General features: G+C 39.1%; 1 protein-coding gene and 1 long non-coding RNA gene across 2 annotated transcripts in view; both read right to left on the reverse strand.

The window, feature by feature from the left end:
* The window catches only part of LOC105841815 (zwei Ig domain protein zig-8), a 348782-nt gene that overhangs the window by 141477 nt on the left and 187798 nt on the right, over positions 1-19507 (reverse strand). The window lies entirely within an intron of this gene.
* On the reverse strand, positions 4937-7608 carry LOC134198972 (uncharacterized). The gene is made up of 3 exons (XR_009973279.1): positions 7381-7608; positions 5848-6113; positions 4937-5327 (listed from the first exon to the last, which is right to left on the reverse strand). It is a non-coding gene; the product is annotated as an uncharacterized LOC134198972 (long non-coding RNA).

Raw genomic sequence — 19507 nt, forward strand, 5'->3', positions numbered from 1 at the left:
TTTGACTGTGTTGAACATGAAACATTGGTGAGGAAACTACATCACTATGGTATTAGGGATGGTGCATTGGAACTTATTACTTCCTATTTATCAGGAAGGATACAAACAGTAGATGTGAAAGGAAATAGATCTTCAGGCACCACGTTGAAAATGGGTGTACCTCAGGGTTCCATTTTGGGTCCTTTTTTATTTCTAATATATATAAACGATTTGCCTAGTTTTATTGAGTCCCGACACGAGGTCGTATTATTTGCAGATGATACATCTTTATTATTTCAAATTAAACGACAATTACAAGTCTATGACGAAGTGAATGATGCGATTTCGTGTGTGGTTCATTGGTTCCGTATCAATAACCTATTATTGAATAGTAAGAAAACGAAATGTATTAAATTTACTTTAAAATGTATTAAATCATCTTTAAATGTGAGACAAGTAGATAGTAATGTGATTGTTTCTGAGGAAGCATTGGAGCTTGTTGAGTCAACCGTATTTCTTGGTATAACAGTGGACTCCAAACTGCAGTGGGGACCTCATATTCATAAATTTGCGAGTAAGCTTAGCTCTGCAGCATACGCAGTAAAAAAAATTAGAATGTTAACAAATGCGGACACGGCTCGTTTAGTTTACTTTAGTTACTTCCACAGTGTCATGTCCTATGGCATTTTGCTATGGGGCAATGCGGCCGATGTAGAAATGATATTTATTCTGCAGAAAAGAGCTATACGTGCTATTTATAACATGCACTCAAGGGAATCCCTGAGGGAAAAATTTAAAGAAATTAAAGTTCTCACTATGCCATCCTAGTACATCTTTGAAAATTTGATGTATGTTCGTAAACACATTGAAGAGTTTCCTAAAATGTCGGACATACATAATAGAAATACTAGGAACAAACACAAGCTTGTTGTGCCGATGAGTAGGTTACATAAGATACGAAATTCATTCGGGTGTTTGTCTGTGCGCCTGTACAACAAAATCCCACAAGATGTTCAGAACCTACATATACATAGGTTTAAGAAAACTATTAAAGAACATCTGTGCAATAAAGCTTACTATAAAGTCAATGATTATCTAGAAGATTGCACAAAGTGGGAATGAGTTGCTCGCTCCGGGCATTTCAATATTGTAATAATTGTTATGTTATAATTACTTATTGTAAAAATGAATATTTAAAAAAAACTAATATTTAAAATTAAAATAAAAAAATCTAATATTAAAAAAGAAAAAAACGACATGCCCGCTGAGTTTCTTGCCAATTCTTCTCAGGACGGAGGCTAATTCTTGTGAATTGGCGGTAGTTCTTTTGACGTTCAAGAAGTCATCATTTTCATCATTTCAGCCTGTCTTCTGTCCACTGCTGAACATAGGCCTCTCCAACTGATGTCCAGTGCGGCCGGTCCGTTGCCACCTGCATCCAACGTGACCCAGCAATTTTCACCAGGTCGTCGGTCCATCTGGTAGGTGGCCGTCCCACACTGCGTTTGCCAGTACGTGGTCTCCACTCGAGGATCTTTCTGCCCCCTCGGCCGTCCGATCTTCGCGCTATGTGGCCAGCCCACTGCCACTTCAGCTTGCTAATCCTACGGGCTATGTCAGCAACTTTGGTTCTTCTACGGATCTCCTCATTTCTGATTCGATCTCGTAGAGAAATACCAAGCATAGCCCTCTCCATAGCTCGCTGCGCGACACTAAGCTTCCTGAAAAGATCCCTTGTGAAGCACCACGTCTCGGAACCGTAAGTCATCACTGGCAACACACATTGGTTGTACACCTTTGTCTTTAGGCACTGAGGGATTTTGGACGAGAACACATTTCTTAATTTACCGAACGCTGCCCAGCCGAGTTGGATCCGCCTACTGACCTCTCTCTCAAAGTTGGACTTACCTAATCGGACTACCTGTCCCAGGTATATATAGTCGTCTACAACTTCAAGAGTAGAGTTCCCAACGGTAACTGCGGTGGGCTTAATATGGACATTGAACATGATTTTCGTTTTATCCATATTCATTTTAAGGCCCACTCGTTGAGAGACTCTATTGAGGTCTCCGAGCATCTGTCCCAAATCTTCCAGCGACTCAGCCATGACTACTATATCGTCAGCAAATCGAAGGTGTGTGATGTATTCGCCGTTTATATTGATGCCAAATCCTTGCCATTCCAGAAGCTTGAAGGAATCCTCTAAGGCAGCGGTAAACAGTTTCGGGGATATGACATCTCCCTGTCTAACTCCTCTTTTAAGCGTGATTTCCTTCGTGCAATGCTCCTGTACTCGGACTGACATTGTGGCGTTATTATACAAGTACTTCAACACCTCGACATACCGATAGTCAATACGGCATCGCTGGAGAGATCTAAGGACCGCCCAAGTTTCGACAGAATCAAAGGCCTTTTCATAGTCCACAAACGCCAGGCATAGGGGCCGATTATACTCTTCGGTCTTTTGTATAATCTGCCGCAGCGTATGTATGTGGTCTATGGTGCTAAAGCCTTTTCGGAAACCGGCTTGTTCGATAGGCTGAAAGTCATCGAGCCTGCGTTCGAGACGGTTCGTGATGACTCTCGAAAACAGCTTATAGACATGGCTCAGCAGTGTTATGGGCCTGTAGTTCTTCAATAAGGATTTGTCGCCTTTTTTGAAAAACAAAACCACAACACCCCTGTTCCATGCCTCCGGCGTTTTCCCTTTGAGCAAGGAGGAATTAAATAGCTTCTGAAGGACTTTCAGTACCGGCGTCCCGCCCGCTTTCAAAAGCTCTGTGGTGATTCCATCCTCGCCCGGCGCCTTGTTGTTCTTGAGCTGTTTGAGGGCCATCCTAATCTCGTACAGGCTGATGTCCGGGATGTTCAAGAAGTATGTACTTTCATTTATGTTGAATAAAACTTTTTTGATTTGATTTGATTTGATAAGTTTCGAAGAACCCCAAAATTTGGATTGCGCAACAAATGTTTTTCTTTTTTATCGAAAACGCTTAGCGCAGCGTGATCAGAAATATACAATATATTTAAATTACGTTTTCACATAAATTACTTATTTTATTATATTTTTTTGTGAAATTTTTTCCGGACTTTTCCTCAATTATTAATGTAGATAATGGGACGTTATTTTTCCCGGTATCACAGGGCGGCACTTAAGAGAAATTCGGTCCTGGGTCCGGGGGAGTGGGATTGCTGGCATGGCATATGTGAGATCGCGTCCAGCAAATGAATTCTACAGAGCGAAGGTTAGTGCGTGAGTTGTAACGTAATTTTTTCCATCAAGTATATAAATAGGATATTAAATTTTATATTTAAATCAAAAGTCAACTGTAATCAACTGTTTAAATAGATAAGATAATTATATAGGTAGCAGGGCGCATCGTGAGCCAGTGCTCCCCCATTTCTGCCGCGCATCAGTCAAATGGTTTGGCTTAAAGAGTGAAACAGCCGGTGGATACAAAACAATACAGAAGCTACATTCATCTCACTTCTTACATCGGTGACACAGATTTTCTGATTGTGGTCTCAACAGACTCCGCGAAGCACTGAATACTATCTGTCTAGATTCTGATCTGACATTAAACTTTTTGTCATGTCTTGACACCTACACATACTGTTACTTCATTTTCGTAGCGGTATTAGGCATTATAAAATAAAATACACGTATATATTTAACTAAGTAAGAAATAATTAACATTTCAAATTATCAACAATTTGATATTAATTTTAATTAATTTAATTATTACCTAGACGATGACTAGATCGATTTATCGGCCCCGAAATCCCCTGTATACTAAATTTTATGAAAATCGTTGCAGCCGTTTCCGAGATTCAGATTATATACATAATAATATATATTAATGTACAAGAATTGCTCGTTCAAAGGTATACGATTTTTTCAAAATAAAACTGCCACATAAAGGTAAAACTTAAATTCTGCCAATAACTTCACCAAATATAATGACTTCTCCCAAATTCATTGCTTGCCATGAAAAAGTGCTTCAATGTTTCACACACAAAAAATTCTCATTATTATTCATTTTTATCTCCGAGTTACATAAAGCGGACAATTCACAAAGGTGAGCGAGGGAAGCGAACGTTCGCAGTTACTTGTTAAGGGTTGTCAGGTTAGGAAACTCCCTAAAAGTTCTGGAAAGTTCCGTATCTTTCAATTTATCTCCGACGTTGACAAATACAATGTGTTTTGTTAGCAAAGACAGGTCCTGCATGTTAAAATAATATGCCATTTTCAAAACCATAATATATTATTATATAAAAATTGTAACCACACAATCAAAACGTAAACAAAAAATAAACTAGAAAATTATACAAAAATATTGAATCTAACAATGGTTTCATAGGGATTGAGAAATTATTCATTAGAGAATCAATGCTGAGATGATTAAGTGGCCTTAACGCAACTATATCAACCGTGATCCTCCCGTGTCAAGCACAAGTTTCCATTTATAATATAAACAGAGCACTCGTGAACCCACTTGTGTGAATGTTACGCACAAAAAATATTTTCAGAAAATTTAACATTATCATGCCTATCTAAATCTAAACTATATCTAACTATACTATCTATCTAACTATGAAATTATGATCTATTCTTGATATTGCTGAGCAAGGAGGACGTCCATTTTTATTGTTGTTTGTGGATTCATTTGAATTATAATCAACCAGTCTTTAAATTCTAGCAACACTTTTCTCTGTCACTGCAATATGGCATGTTAGATAATATTGTATTATCTCGTATTTGTATGTTAAAGGTTTTACCAAATTTATCTGGTTTTAGTAAATAATTTAATTACTAAATAATTGTTCGACGATATTCGTAATATGAATTTTAAATTTACACTTTGCTTTTTAGTATTTTTTTTTTTTTAGTAGTATGAAAAAAGTATTTTATTTAAAAAAATATTATGAATGCAATCGATTTGAGATTACGCTGAGAGGTGAGCCGGTGTTTATAATTAAATTGTATTGACTGCTAACAGATTCTCCAACATCCGATCAATGTGCTTAGTGCGAGTTTTTTAACGTTTTCGATAGCTTAAAAGTTAGCCCAATTTTGTACGCAGTTGGAACAGCGCCCCTAATGGCAAACGTAGGCAAACAATCCCATTTCATACAAATATGAGCTAACTTTTACGCTATCGAGAAAGTTAAAAAACTCGCACTAAGTACACAGGTTCTTTCTATTCTGGATGAGCACATCTGGTTAAATTTTCATCGAGGCTCTTGGGCATCACAATATGGATACCGTCGCCCATCTTCAGACACCAGACGGAGTCTCACTTACATCTGAATGTAGTGAAATGGCTATCGCAATCCAGGACGCGTGTCTGGAATACGAAGGATAATTTGTCTCATAAGTAAAAACGAACACAAAGGAGTGGTGGCCTTCTTTGTCGGAGCTGCGTTTTATTGATAAAAAGGTAGTGCATCAGCATCAGCACTGTCGGAAATGATTAAGAGGAATGCCTCCTGCTATTATCTAGAGAAAAATCTCAAAAACTATGTTTCCACAAACGAGATAATAATTTGTTGCCGATTATCGCTACCCCTGTGTAATGGGCATTGACCCACGCGCACACGCCACGCCGCAACAGTTTACCATCCTATTCGGGCCGGTAATCATGGCCGTGATATTAGGTTCAAACAACTGCTTCTCGTTCAAACGGTTCCACGGTATAAAATAAACCCAAAAACATTAACCGCCAAAAGTACACCCTATATCTTTATAAAGGCCCTTGAACACTATCCGTGTCCTTCGCGCTTTGAATTACAAGTAGCCAGGGGTAGCAGGGTTGCTGAGTTAGCAAACAGAATCTCATAAGATATATATAAAAAATATTTGCTCACTCAAGATGTGGTTGGTCTTCATTGCAGCCGGTACCATTGCCATTAACAGCGTCAAAATGTTTAACCTGATTAACTTAGGTTTCGTGGAGTCGGAGTGGTGGGGCTCGAGGAGGGGGGAGGCTACCCTGGTAGATGGTTTGTGTTGTGCTACTCGCTTGAGCTGCAATAGTCAACATTCGTCACCAGCGAGGGTGTGATATGAAGGCTACAATTGAAACTGAAATCTTCCACCGAGCGGGTGCTGTTCGAATAATATCTTTCGCAACCTGTATAAATGCATATGTTCACGTTCAAAATGTCGTTAGCATGTGTCAACCTTCTGCTAGGTTTATTCTATTCTCCCGCAACAACGGATAACATCAGAATTATGGCCTAAAAACCTGCCCCCAATCAAAACGAGAATATATTTACTTTAAATGTTAAACAGAAAACAATATCCGTTTGATAAGTTAAGCGCACATACTCGTTACCTGTAGAAGTTCATAATTATTGAACTTGCAGGCGCGTGCGGAAGTTACGCGTCCGCATCATGTACAATCATTGACCCCGCCCGATAACTAATTAATTATTGCGATACATCGCGTACCCATATTTCTCTTGGGAATAAATCCTATTACCTGATAAATCCGGAGCTTTATATCTAAATTATGATAAATATCAAAATCAACCGAATCAAAACACACATTTCCAAATCAAAAGATTCTTCCAGCCCTGCGGAAAGGCCACGGAGGCCATAAATCGGTAAAGGCCTTTCCGAGCACTTGCCCGTTCGCGGTTGATCTCGACCAATCCGACGCGACATTTATCAGGCGACCAAATTTGTGTGGAGCCCGCGCCTCCAGACGCGTGTGTGAAAACGCCTTACTAAGTGCTAATAATACTTTTCTATAATTGGAAATGAAATAGGATAGATTTTCAAGCTCAACATTTTAGATGTTTATGGTATACGTAAGAATTAATAATCAATCTTGTCTTGTAGGTTTATCTTTAAAAAAAGATGTGTGGTGTCGTGGGACACCGGATAGGAACGAAGTTCCTTATTATAAAAATATTAATTTTAAGTTCTATTCGAGGTAAAAAGGAAATAAAACTGGAGGTTTCGCAACAATCCACGGTCATTCGGTAACGTGCGAATTTATTGTGGTACACTTCATTCATGGTTGTTTGCATAAGAGTTAGTGTATTGCGCAAACGAACGCTCTGAGATCGTGGTCAATGAATGATAAAAAATGTGTTATTTTTTGTACGTTATTACAAAGTTAAGTCGTACACTGTGTGCATCACTAATAAAAAATTTACGTTACGGACGTTTTTTCCCGGTTAGGGTACCCCTTCGCATCGTCCTATAAGGAACTTCGTTCCAAAAAATCCTACGAACAAGAATTATTTGGTTTCCCTTATTATGTTGCGTAAATATGAGTACTTGAAGTTACTAACCTTTAACAACTTTTCGACTATCTCGCGCGGTGGAGACTGCTCTGTTGGATAACAATTGATTTTAAAACAACTAGAGATGAAAACAATCAAACTGACCGTAGAACCTTTGAGAACTGATTGTGTGGGCGCTCCCTGCACATCGATAGCAATCAGACTCGATATTTGTGTAGATCCCGTATTCAACGCTTCGATAGTTACGATCTGAATCTCGTATCTCGGTATACGTCATGTTTGCATCAACAGAGAAGGGTACACCGCACGACTAGTCCAGTAGACCGTCACAGCAAGGTAATTCGATAAAATTTGACGACCATAATATTAAAATTCCCTGAAACGACATAGTCTAATGCTATAATAATGGCTAATATAATGGTGAATATTATGATCAGGCTCCGTGGTGTAGGAAACTAGGATCTGAAATCATCATCTTAATGATTCCATTTCCCATATCCATCTATGAGCAACTGGACTTCAATTACAAAGCAATCTAGAAAATGGTTGGCGGTCGATAACAAGTCATCTATGCTAATATAAAATATAAATCTTCAGTGGTTTTTACGGATCTTCCATTATAACTACTGAACCATGCATCCGATTGACTTGAAATTTGGTGTCCATGTAGAAAATACATGTACTTAATGGATGGGCTATTATTTATATGAAAGTTGGACTCCCTACACCAGTTGCGGGCATTGCGGGGCATTAATGATGAGAATCTTTGTGGGGGTGAGAAATAATAATGTTAATTTTAAATGCTCAGCGAAGCAGACGAGTACAGCTAGTATCTTATAAACCTCTTGATGAAATCTAATGAGTCTAACACTGTTTTAATAAAACGCACGTTGTTTTAAGTTGCTTATTGTTATTTTTATTGCATGCTTCAGCTTTCTGAAACGCATTAATAACCGGCCATCAGCAGAAGAAGGCTGCCGTTGCCGCTTTTTTTTTTTTCCTACCTATGCTGATAGCCTTGAGAGGCTATTTCAGCGTACCCTAGCTTGTGTAGGTGAGCTCGCGGGGCTCAAACCGGAGAATTGCTAACACCGCCCTAGCAAGGGCAGTGCTTCGCAGAATCTACCACCGGATCGGAAGCGCGACCCACTGTGAAGATCCGGCGCCGTTGCCGCAACTTGCATATAACGAATCATCACGGCTATGGTATCTGGCTATGCCGACGATTATTTGGAGTTTGATTCACGTCACAAGGAATGAGGTTGCGCGGCAATTTCGAAAATTGTGATCTTTTGGTTTCTCACCAGTAAAATTTTAAAAATGCCAATTCCTCATTAGGCGTGGTACTAAAGACGATTTACATACCTGGAATTTCAAAGAATACATCCGTAGCCCGGCGAGTGGTTTAAATGCAAATTTCAACAGACGAGTTTTGATTTCGTGAGTCGGTGCAATAAGCCGAATGATGGCGTCGACGGGCCTTGTATACGAATGTAATTTAAAAAGAAAATCCAACGGCTAAATGGGCTGCAGACTATTGAAACCGAAATGGTACAAATAAGAAATTTAAAAGCAGGTCGAGGGTTGGAAATTCATTTGTTTCACTGATGGTAGACCGGGTTCTTTCATCGAGCAATCGCGTGCTTCAAAGGTTAAGATAATCATTGTCACAAAAAAAGGAATTGAGGCTTTGATGTAGTGCAATCATATCGTGCTTAATTGTAATAGCTAGGGGAATTTGGAAGGTGCTAAGTGACTAGTTGCAGGACATCTTGTTGAACAAGCTGTCCCGACCTTTAGGCTGGTGTGCCTCTAGGTGCTTGGCGACACAATGAGGAAGGATGGTCACCTATTCACCTCACACAATGCGCCCCGCGACCCCTTACTGTTTTTACTCGTGATTAATCAATATTCAGTACGTTAATTATTGTAACTGTTGCATCAAAATTATTATCCCAATATTAATAGACATTCAGAATCTATAACACTGTGACAGAACAAAAGAAGAACCTTTAATTTTACACAAAGTAAATGAAAACCAGCAATAATCATTAAAGATAAACATCAAAATCACATAGTAAAACTAATAAACACGTACAATCTAATTTAAGAAATACTGCTTGCTCTCTCAACTACTAAAATACGCACACAGAGCAGGACAAATACATTTGTTAGTCACGTCTCGTAAGCAATAAAGTGAGACATTACTTTGGCGAGTCACGTGCCATTCTAAATTCAGCCCAATGCAGTCACGATAAGACCTTTTGGACGTTAAAGTCTGTCAAATTATGAAAGGTCGACAAATTGGCAGCATTATACGGTGTGTGCGTTTTACTACGAGATTTATTGTTGAGAAAATTGGGTTTTTTAATTATTGGTGGACGGTACGTGGGGTAATGACGTGATTGACACAAAAGCCGCAACGATTATTGTTCATGTCCCACTTGATGCTAAGGATTTATTAAAGCCCTCGACGATGGAACTTTTTGAGGAAATGTCTTTTTGATAACTCAGTAATGTCTTAACAGTACGCTGAAATTGGTTAAATAACTGAACTTGCTGAGTTATCTTACCAAACTTTGCTAAGTAGGTATGCTTTTGAAAGTCAGAGACTAGTTTTATTAAGCTGAGCTATTGTTAAAGTAATTTCAAGCTGACTGTTAACTCTTATTTTAAAACAAATGGCGAAACTGCCGTCTTTTCGTTACAGTTTTTTACTGAACTCTCAATGATGATGATGATGATGATATAATGAGACGTTGGTGATGTTAGTGAGTTGTACATATTCAGGAGAAAAAGCGAAAAAACAAAAATTTGCAATGATTTGAACAATGCAGTCTGATTCCTACAAATGATTAAGTATGTAGGTATCTGTAAGTACTAAAGTTAAGGGGGAGGGATGTATGATAACGTCAAAATGTTAATATCTGAACACAAGCCGAGTTGATCATTCTACTGAAAGTACGAAACAGATATATTCGAATTTAATACAATAACGTCAATAGGTAGGTACGTATGTATGTATACTGGACTGAACGAGGCGTGCGCCATTCAAGACTCAGACTCAAAAGTAATTGTTTTATTTTTATTTTTTATTGCTTAGATGTATGGACGAGCTCACAGCCCACCTGTTGTTAAGTGGTTACTGGAGCCCATAGACATCTACAACGTAAATGCGCCACCCACCTCGAGATATAAGTTCTAAGGTCTCAGTATAGTTACAACGGCTACCCCACCCTTCGAACCGAAACGCATTACTGCTTTACGGCAGAAATAGGCGGGGTGGTGGTACCTACCCGTGTGGACTCCCAAGAGGTCCTACCACCAGTGATTACGCAAATTATAATTTTGCGGGTTTGATTTTTATTACACGATGTTATTCCTTCACCGTGGAAGTCAATCGTGAACATTTGTTGAGTACGTATTTCATTAGAAAAATTGGTACCCGCCTGCGGGATTCGAACACCGGTGCATCGCTTCATACGAATGCACCGGACGTCTTATCCTTTAGGCCACGACGACTTCAAAATTAATTATCATCTTTAAGCAATTAAAGCTAAAGGTTCAACATTGAAAATGCCGCAACTAGAACTTTCTCCTCGAGAACTCTCCACGAACAAGCACAGTCAAATCTCGAATTCCAAATATCTAACTAAGACAATTATTTAAGTAAGAAAGATAAATTACTAGTACTACGGCACATTTACAAAACAAAGAGCGTCTTACTTATTAAGCCACAGAGGCCATTATAAAGTAATGATTGTGACAATAAAGTGTGAATAAAATAGTCAAAAACAAATAGCACACTTAATACACAAAAAATGTGCATTCTGTAGAATTCATGTTTTGCTGCGCGACACACCTCGTTAGTTCTCATCGCTCCTTCATGTAAATTAAATTTAGTTCGTAGCGGGATGAAGCTCTGCAAAAATGTGCTTTTTTATTAACTTAAGTTCGCTGATGAGGTTTAGCCGTCTTGAGGTTTTCCTTCTAGTTTCTGCGCGCAACTTAACCACGGAGCGGCTACGTAGCTACTTAGGTCAAATCTTCGGGCACAAATAAAAGTTTTAATAAAGCATGTGCCTAAATAATAATATTCCTATATGTCTTTAGTCCCATTGTAGATTTTAGCAGAGGTCTTTTTTGTGAACCAGAAATATAAATCAAGAGAGTTAGTTGCCAACTTGCCACACAGTGCATGTTTTCGATTTGAGAACCGGTTTTTTAACTTGGTATTTGGTAATTCCTGAATTTATCTACTCAACAAAGTCAATAAGAACTGACTGACCGTATCTATTTAAATATAGTCAAGTAAACAAAATTTGTGAAGTGAGTTCATATTTTGGATGACGTTTTGAATTACACCGTGTCGCGGGCTGTCAGCTTCATAATAAATACTGTGCTGGCCAGCAACTTTGTTGTTTCATTTGAAATAAAGAATTTTCCTTCAAAAACTTTTCCTGGTGAAATTCGAATTTTTTTCAGAATTTCGTTTCCTGTAATTATGATTTAGAGATGTCCTGGTTTGTCACTTAATTTTACAGACCGGTGTCGTGTTTATTATCTTTAGGATGGCAGTTCATTTGTTGGTCATACAATCATCTGGAGTGCGATGAACATTTCCAGTAATTTTAAAAGAGTAAAAGTAGCTCTAAATATAATTTCTTTTTGGATGAAATTCGTATCTGCTTATACTGTATTTACTTGTAATATTCACAAATACTGTCGGATCATCTGGTATTCAAGTTACAGGTGCCCATGGACAACAACGCGAATACCATCAACCACCTTGAAGCATGAGGTTAAACTCTCAAGAAGGCTTGTCCAGCCTCCACTAGCTTCTTTCGTAATCATTATTCAAATTTGAAGAATAAGATAGCCATTGGTTCAATGTTGCAGATTCTTTGATCAAACAAGGTCGTGTGTGTAAATAAAAAATAGGCACACATTTAAATAAATAACCTTCCTCTTTCAATTTTTCTCAAAAAGCGCAAATATAATTATTTTGTAACAATCCAAGTTCATAGCTGTAACAGCCACCACTACAAGAAGAGTGTGAAGGACCACGGCTGAACATTTTCCATAATGGTCTAGAATACTCTAGAATGATAGATTCAAAATGACCACATTGCAATGCAATTTTCTGACCTATGCCAAATAGTTTGTTCGCTTCGTTGAGACAAATAAAATTTAACTAAATAAGTAACAATGTGGGTATTAGTTAATACCAATCCTTAATACCCATAAAAAGCAGAGATTATACGCTAGTTACCAAACTAAAGGCCCCAAAGAAACAGGCCGGGCTTAAGCCGGGATAATCCCTTGACGAACACCTAATTGTCGTTTTGGATCCGTGTCGGTTTCGATGCTGAGGTCAAAGGCTGATTACACTTGATATGTGGATGTACAACTTGCTTGTAAAGATATGTATTTACAATTTCAGTGCGATACGTTGGACTAGGGACTTTAAATGCTAGCGTGAGATATCAAACCAATTCCTAAACGCATTCGATACTTATCATTCTAAAATGTAGCTATCTCGCTCTTTACTCAACTTCCGTCTTGCCTTTTTTCCTAAGTGTTCAGTTAAGTGTGTGCTCATATTAAATAATACTTATTAATTAATTAAGTGTTTTAATCCATGTACGACAGCTAGTATTTAACAGCAAAATACCAATCGGCAAACAAAAATGTTGGAATAGAAATTATGCAATTTTTTAGTGTGACTAATTCCCAATTACGAATTGAATAATTGAAATGACTGGTTCGTAACCGAACTGCCGCGACAGAGCGCGCTTAGAAATTTAATTTTTATGACTCTCGGGCCACGTTCCGACTGTTTAATTCTCAACTATAAACTAAGGTTTATGCCGATCGTAATTTCGTATTTTATAACGAAAATTCGTTTACTGAGTTCCAAAGTTCTGTTTCGGTGCTACAGAATCATATCGCGAATTACAAAGCTATTATTTTAGGTATGTACGTTTCATAAATCGTCCGTGGCATTCCGTGGTAAGATCCTCGGTGCACTAGCAGGGTGGAACTAAGCCGTGGCTCACCGTAGGCCAGAACGTTCTGTTGCGATGTATTACGAGTAGTTTGTTTCGTTTTGCAAGAAAAAAGTGATCGTTACTGCAATGTATGTAACATAAGATTATACACGTGCTTAAATATTAATATAACGGACTTTTTACAATAAATTTATTTTCTATTTTTTTGTGGAATTTCCTCTCAAAGTGATTTTTTTAATACTTTTTAACTATTATTTATTAGATTTTTTAAGCTGATAGCCCTAGCGGCTATATCAGCGTAGCCCTAACTTTAGTAGGTGAGCTCACGGGGCTCAAACCTGACGATGTTGCTAACACGAACCCTAGCAAGAGTCGTGCTTCGCAGAATCTACCACCGGATCGGAAACGCGACCCACTGAGAAGATCCGGCGAGAAACTCAGTGGGCTGTGTCTGAGAGTTAATTTACTCGTCGAGCCCTTCGTCGCAAGCGACGGGTTCGACGAGAACGGTGACCGGTGCTTGAATTACCTAAAAGCACCGTTAGTGGATCGGGCGGGTCCGAGATGACGTGTTTTGGGCGACGTCGACTGCTTTCCATTCTGTCCGCAGGATCGGGAATGTAGTTACCGGCGGCCACGATGAGAGGGTTCTCGTGTCGTGCCGCTTTATCGAAGTGGCGCATGGACGCCGACTGCAGATACTTACTGATGGACTCTAAGTCCAGGTCGTCATGGAGGTCGACGTTCCTGACGAACCACGGGGCTCCGACGGCTATCCTGCAAAAACGGGATTGAATAATTTGGAATGACTTTAAGTGAGTGCGGGCCGCGTGAGCGAACACTACACTTGCATAGGTCATGACGGGGCGTATGCAAGTTTTGTAGAGTGTCACCTTATTTCTAAGGGACATTTTACTTCGCCTACATATCATCGGGTAGAGACGTCCTAGAATGAAGGCGGCACGATCGCGTACCGTCTTGATGTGGGGGCGGAATGTCATCCTACTGTCGAGGGTGACGCCTAAATATTTGACCTTCGGGGCCCACGGTATGGGCTGGTCGAACATCTTATTAGATATGGTGTTACGATTAAACATCAATAATAAGCTATACATTTGTACAACAGTTGAATTAGGCTTTGTTTATATTGTGAAAGAGCTATCAAATTCGGAGCTGGTCTCAACAAAAAATTGCTAATCCTGACTATCCTAGTAAGGATAACGGGCTTTCTTCTTCTTGCTCTTCTTAATCGATCTCTTCCTTGCTGAAGGTCATGTCTAGGTTAAAGTGTTGGTCACTCGATGCACTATGCTTTTCCACGTCTTTCTGTCCTCGATATTCTTTGTATCTTCGATTATTAGCAGGCCGGTGAGCGTCTTTACCAGATCTAATCAGCGGGTAGGTGAGCGTCCGCTTATTCTTCCCCCGTCTACCCGACAAGCTACCATCAGCTTCTCTATAACGAGTCTAACTGCTTAAAATATTAAATTGTCATCGGCCCTTGATAAGTATACCAAATTTCGAGTTAATCCGATGTTTTGAAGGGGGTTTACATTATGTTCAAAGTTTCCGTTACATACATACTGAACATATTGTTACGCCAGTAAGAGTAACGTCATCTATCGCCGAATAGTCGAACGAATATCGAAGGATCTAGTAGCACCTAGAACGATCGAGACGTACAACGCCATCTATTGTCAGATAGCGGAAACACAATACTCGAAATGTGTGGAATATTCTCGATAATTCTAGGGACGTGGTATCGGCTATAAAAGCGTTGCAGAGATGTCACGCAGTCAGTTAATAATCGGAACTACTCGAAGCGAAACAGCGAACGGATCACCTGAAGCGAAGCGAAATAAGCGAATTGAGAATTTTAAAGTGTTTGTGAGTGTTTTAAGTATTCTAAGTGCTAATACAATGTTAACTTGTTATTTGGTAGAATTTTTTATTTATTCCGAACCCCAGCGCGTAACAATATTGTATATGAAGGTAATAAGATCGTGTTAAAAATAAGCTAATTTGAGGGCAATATTAAATTTAGGGCTTCTTCAGACGACGAGGAACTTCCTACAATTTCATTTCTGGAATAAAGTTACAGCGGAATATTAAATAGGTGAGGGGCTGAACATGTTGGAGCCGTCGTCGTCAAAGCATAAGACGCCGGGTTTACACGTATCGAGAGGTAAAACCATACCGGTTTTGAAACCCCGCAGACAGGTACCAATTTTGCCCATGAGATACGTACTTAACAATATTTGAAAGGTGGAACAGTCTACTCTAGAATAGAGACTTAAACCTCATATCTCGAGATTGGTAGCGGCATGAACTTTGTGTTGTCTGTGGGCTCGTTAGCCACTAAGCACCAGCTTCACCGTAAGCTCTTCACCCGTTTAATTAATAAATAACTAAATGTTATTTCGTCATATAAGCTGAGATGAGATGCTACGACACCTTTCATGTCATAGAGTAAATGAATAGTCGGTGCAAGGACATCGAGGATCGCGCGGCGCGGGCGCCGGGAGGAGGACAGCGGCGCGGAGGGTCGGGCCGCGGTTCTACACTATTACACCGTGCGCTTCGTTACTTCGTGCAGCAACGCCACCCGCGACACTTGCTTGTTACTCTTTTTATAAATCGAACGAATATTACACCTCTTGTATTATTGCAGTCCACTCTTTTATTTTATACTAGCGGCCCGCTCCGGCTCCGCTCGGGTCTTTAACAAACATTTCAACGATATTTGACGTTGTTTTATTTTATTAAATAAAGGAACACTTATTGCGGCATAACTATAATAGTTAGACATATGCTGTCGCCACATTTTTTGTAAATAATAATATGTTCTACAAAGTCGTCGTACATTATTTTATTATATCATCTATAGTTTTCGCCGCACACGCAATGTAAAGAATATTTTAGGTAATTTAATTACACCTTGGGTTACACTATTGGAGTAAGTAAGGATCTCTAATTTTTTTTGAAAAAATATTATAGCCTATGTCACTCGGGAATATTGTAGTTTCCATACAGTGAAATAATTTTTCAAATCGGTTCAGTAGTTTTGGAGCTTTTTCAATACAAACAAACAAACAAACAAATATTTCCTCTTTATAATATTAGTATAGAAGTATAGATGACGTCACCGGTCTACCCCAAAGCAGTCGAAAACATGTATAGTGAAATTTCAGGAGTCAATTATCGTCACTTAGTTAATAATGGCGCGAGAGTCAAACTGCCTTAGAATACTCCCCGCTAAAAATCGGAATGCCTAATTGCTTCGGGGCAGAAATAGTAGGATTATGGTATTTACTCGTACAGGCTTACTCCCCACGACCCGATAACTACATTGTACATACTACTGATATAGTCTTATATCTTATATATTATATTGGAAACAATAAGCCAGAGGAGAAAATCATTTTCTTTTAGTTAAGGAGCTCTAGGAAGTCCTAATAGATATTAATTACTAAAGCACATTATGAGCTAGCCGGTAAATCGCTAGCGATTATTCACAGGACTGCACTAATTAAAACTAACAGGTGCTTAGGCTGTCCGTATGTGTGGTTCGTGTGTCGCTTTGTACTCGTATATGATAGATACCATTCGCGTGTGTTTGTGTTGTCGTGAGACACGCTGGAAGTTAGTTGAGTGTAACTCTTCAATTCTGGTGGGCCATTTTAGAGTAATTTCTCACCTGTACAAATATTATTTTTTACACAGCATTTCGGTTTCGTATGTAATAAATTATAAAAAATAATTTAAAGATTTAAGTAAAATTATTGTAATAAATAACTTGCCGGGAACTATTATTTTTATCGCTACGTCGTGTACATACATTCGTGTGCAGATGTGTGAACCTTTCTCAGATATATTTCTTTATCATACATATCAGAAACTTGACAATAGTTTTATAGCTGCCTTCTTTTTCTTCTTAGATGCATACTTCATTGCTGAAGATCGTGTCCCTGGAAGGCCTTCGTGGCTCTTTGCACCATCAGCTTCCATTTCGTCCGGCTTTCAACTACTCTCAGGGCGGCCGCAACAGAGAGCGCGGCTACCTGTTCTGACCAAGAAAGAAACTAAGAACCTTCTGGTAGCAAATCGTAGACAGTCTCGTTTCTACGCGAAGTTGCTCGAGGACAGATTGGTTTGTTCTCTTGGCGGTTCACGGTAGGCAGATTATTCTTCGCCGCGAATAAAAAAATTCAAAACCAAGTATTCGCCGACCAAAATATATTCTGCCACGCTAGAAGAATTTTCAGAGAGCATCAAAAAATCATATCATTACTAAATTTATACACGTAGTCAATTATTTCTCCTGCTGTGCTCAAAGCGATGCCGTAAATCTTGATGCCTACATATATTGTAACAAGTATACAAACAATCATTCTCTATTTGCATATAATACGCATACCGCGTCAGCCCTACTTGCCCTTAGGGCATCAATAAGGACTCACGCCACAAATTATCTGCTTCGTATCTTCGCCAAATCACACCGAATTAAACGTCCGTACATCGACTGTGATGTGACATGTATCAACCGTGTTACTAGAGCAGAATAGCTTTTTCTCTCATTTCAGCGGTGTAGAAGTGGCGATGTTTCGACAAATCCGCCAACCAAATTTATTTGCTATTCCGAAGCGATAAGGAGCGAAGTGAAATTGCCTTTGCAAGACACGCTCAAATAAACACTTTTACTGGCCTAGGCCGAGAACTTAAGCCAGGAATATTTGAACCCTTTTCGTTCTATGATGTAAGTGAACACGGTTCAATTGATCTTACGATTTACGCTGGCACTCGATATATTTGATTATAACTTTCCGTCTTTGCGAATTCTTTTTGGGTTTTTCGGCATTTCTTCTATTTAATGTGAAAAATACGTTTCATATTCACCGCTCTGGGATGAGGTACATTAAAGGATCCAGTATATAGTTATGAAAAGATTATTTCAGATCAACTTCGAACTTCGAAAATGTCGGGTTTGTTTTTAAAACAAAAAATACTCCAAAAATATTATAAAAATGCTGGGCAGTTGAAAAAGTTCTAGTTCCAATGATTTCAATTCAGTTAATGGTTCAGTTCTATGTCAACTAGCCATGACCATCTGTTCACAATGTTCTTTTTATTACACAAGAACGATAAATGTATAGTTTTTATTTTTTTTATTGTTTATCTGTGTGGCCGAGCTCACAGCCCACCTGGTGTTAAGTGGTTACTGGAGCCCATAGACACCTACAATGTAAATGCGCCACCCACCTTGAGATATAAGTTCTAAGGTCTCAGTATAGTTACAACGGCGACCCCACCCTTCAAACCGAAACGCATTACTGCTTCACGGCAGAAATATGCGGGGTGGTGGTATTTACCCGTGCGGACTCACAAGAGGTCCTATCACCATTTTTAACTTACATGTGCACAGTGTGATTAATATATTTGTATAGTCATATATATTGAGGCTGTGTGAGATGACCGGGAAAATATCGCGTATATACATATGTACGTATAACATTGCTCAAGTTAAATAGCTACAATACAGTAATAGTGGTATCTAATATAATATGTCTGTAGGTCAACAAATTGATGGTTTCAGAAGTCACCAGACAAAATATGATTAGGGAAGTATCCATGTATTGGATTTCATTGAAATATATGTTACTTGCCAATTTATATTACATCGAATCAAGCTCATATGCACATTACTTTAAGGATGTAGGTCACGTCTGACAGAACAATGCCGTTAGCACACATACCGATCACACCTTCATCTCTAAGGGCTATCATATCAGCCGCAGACCGCTGATCGTCAAAACCATACAGATCTCAATTCAAACACCAGCCATCTGTGATTGGCGGAGTCTCAAAATCGTCATCGACATTCCGTGAACGCCTGGCGTGTTTGTGCGGGAGAGAAGGTGAACGATGCCGACGAGGAATAAAGGGGTGGCTTGAATAGACTGTTTACATACAACCGGTTTAGAAAAGTTTCAAAGTGTCATGAGGTGGAAGTTCGAAGCTTGTGAGCCTAATGTATAAGTCATCGGGCTTATTCGTACTCGTTGTTGTGAGTATGGTATCATTCAAATCACAGGGAATATACCTTTTTATTTTATTGCTTAGATGAGTGGATGAGCTCACAGTCCACCTGGTGTTGGAGCCACACTGGAGACCATAAACATCTATAACGTAAATGCGCCACTCACCTTGAGATATAAGTTCTAAGGTCTTAGTATAGTTACAACGGCTGCCCCACTCTTCAA

Source organism: Bombyx mori, chromosome 5 (assembly GCF_030269925.1).
Source record: "Bombyx mori chromosome 5, ASM3026992v2".
Lineage (NCBI taxonomy): Eukaryota > Metazoa > Arthropoda > Insecta > Lepidoptera > Bombycidae > Bombyx > Bombyx mori.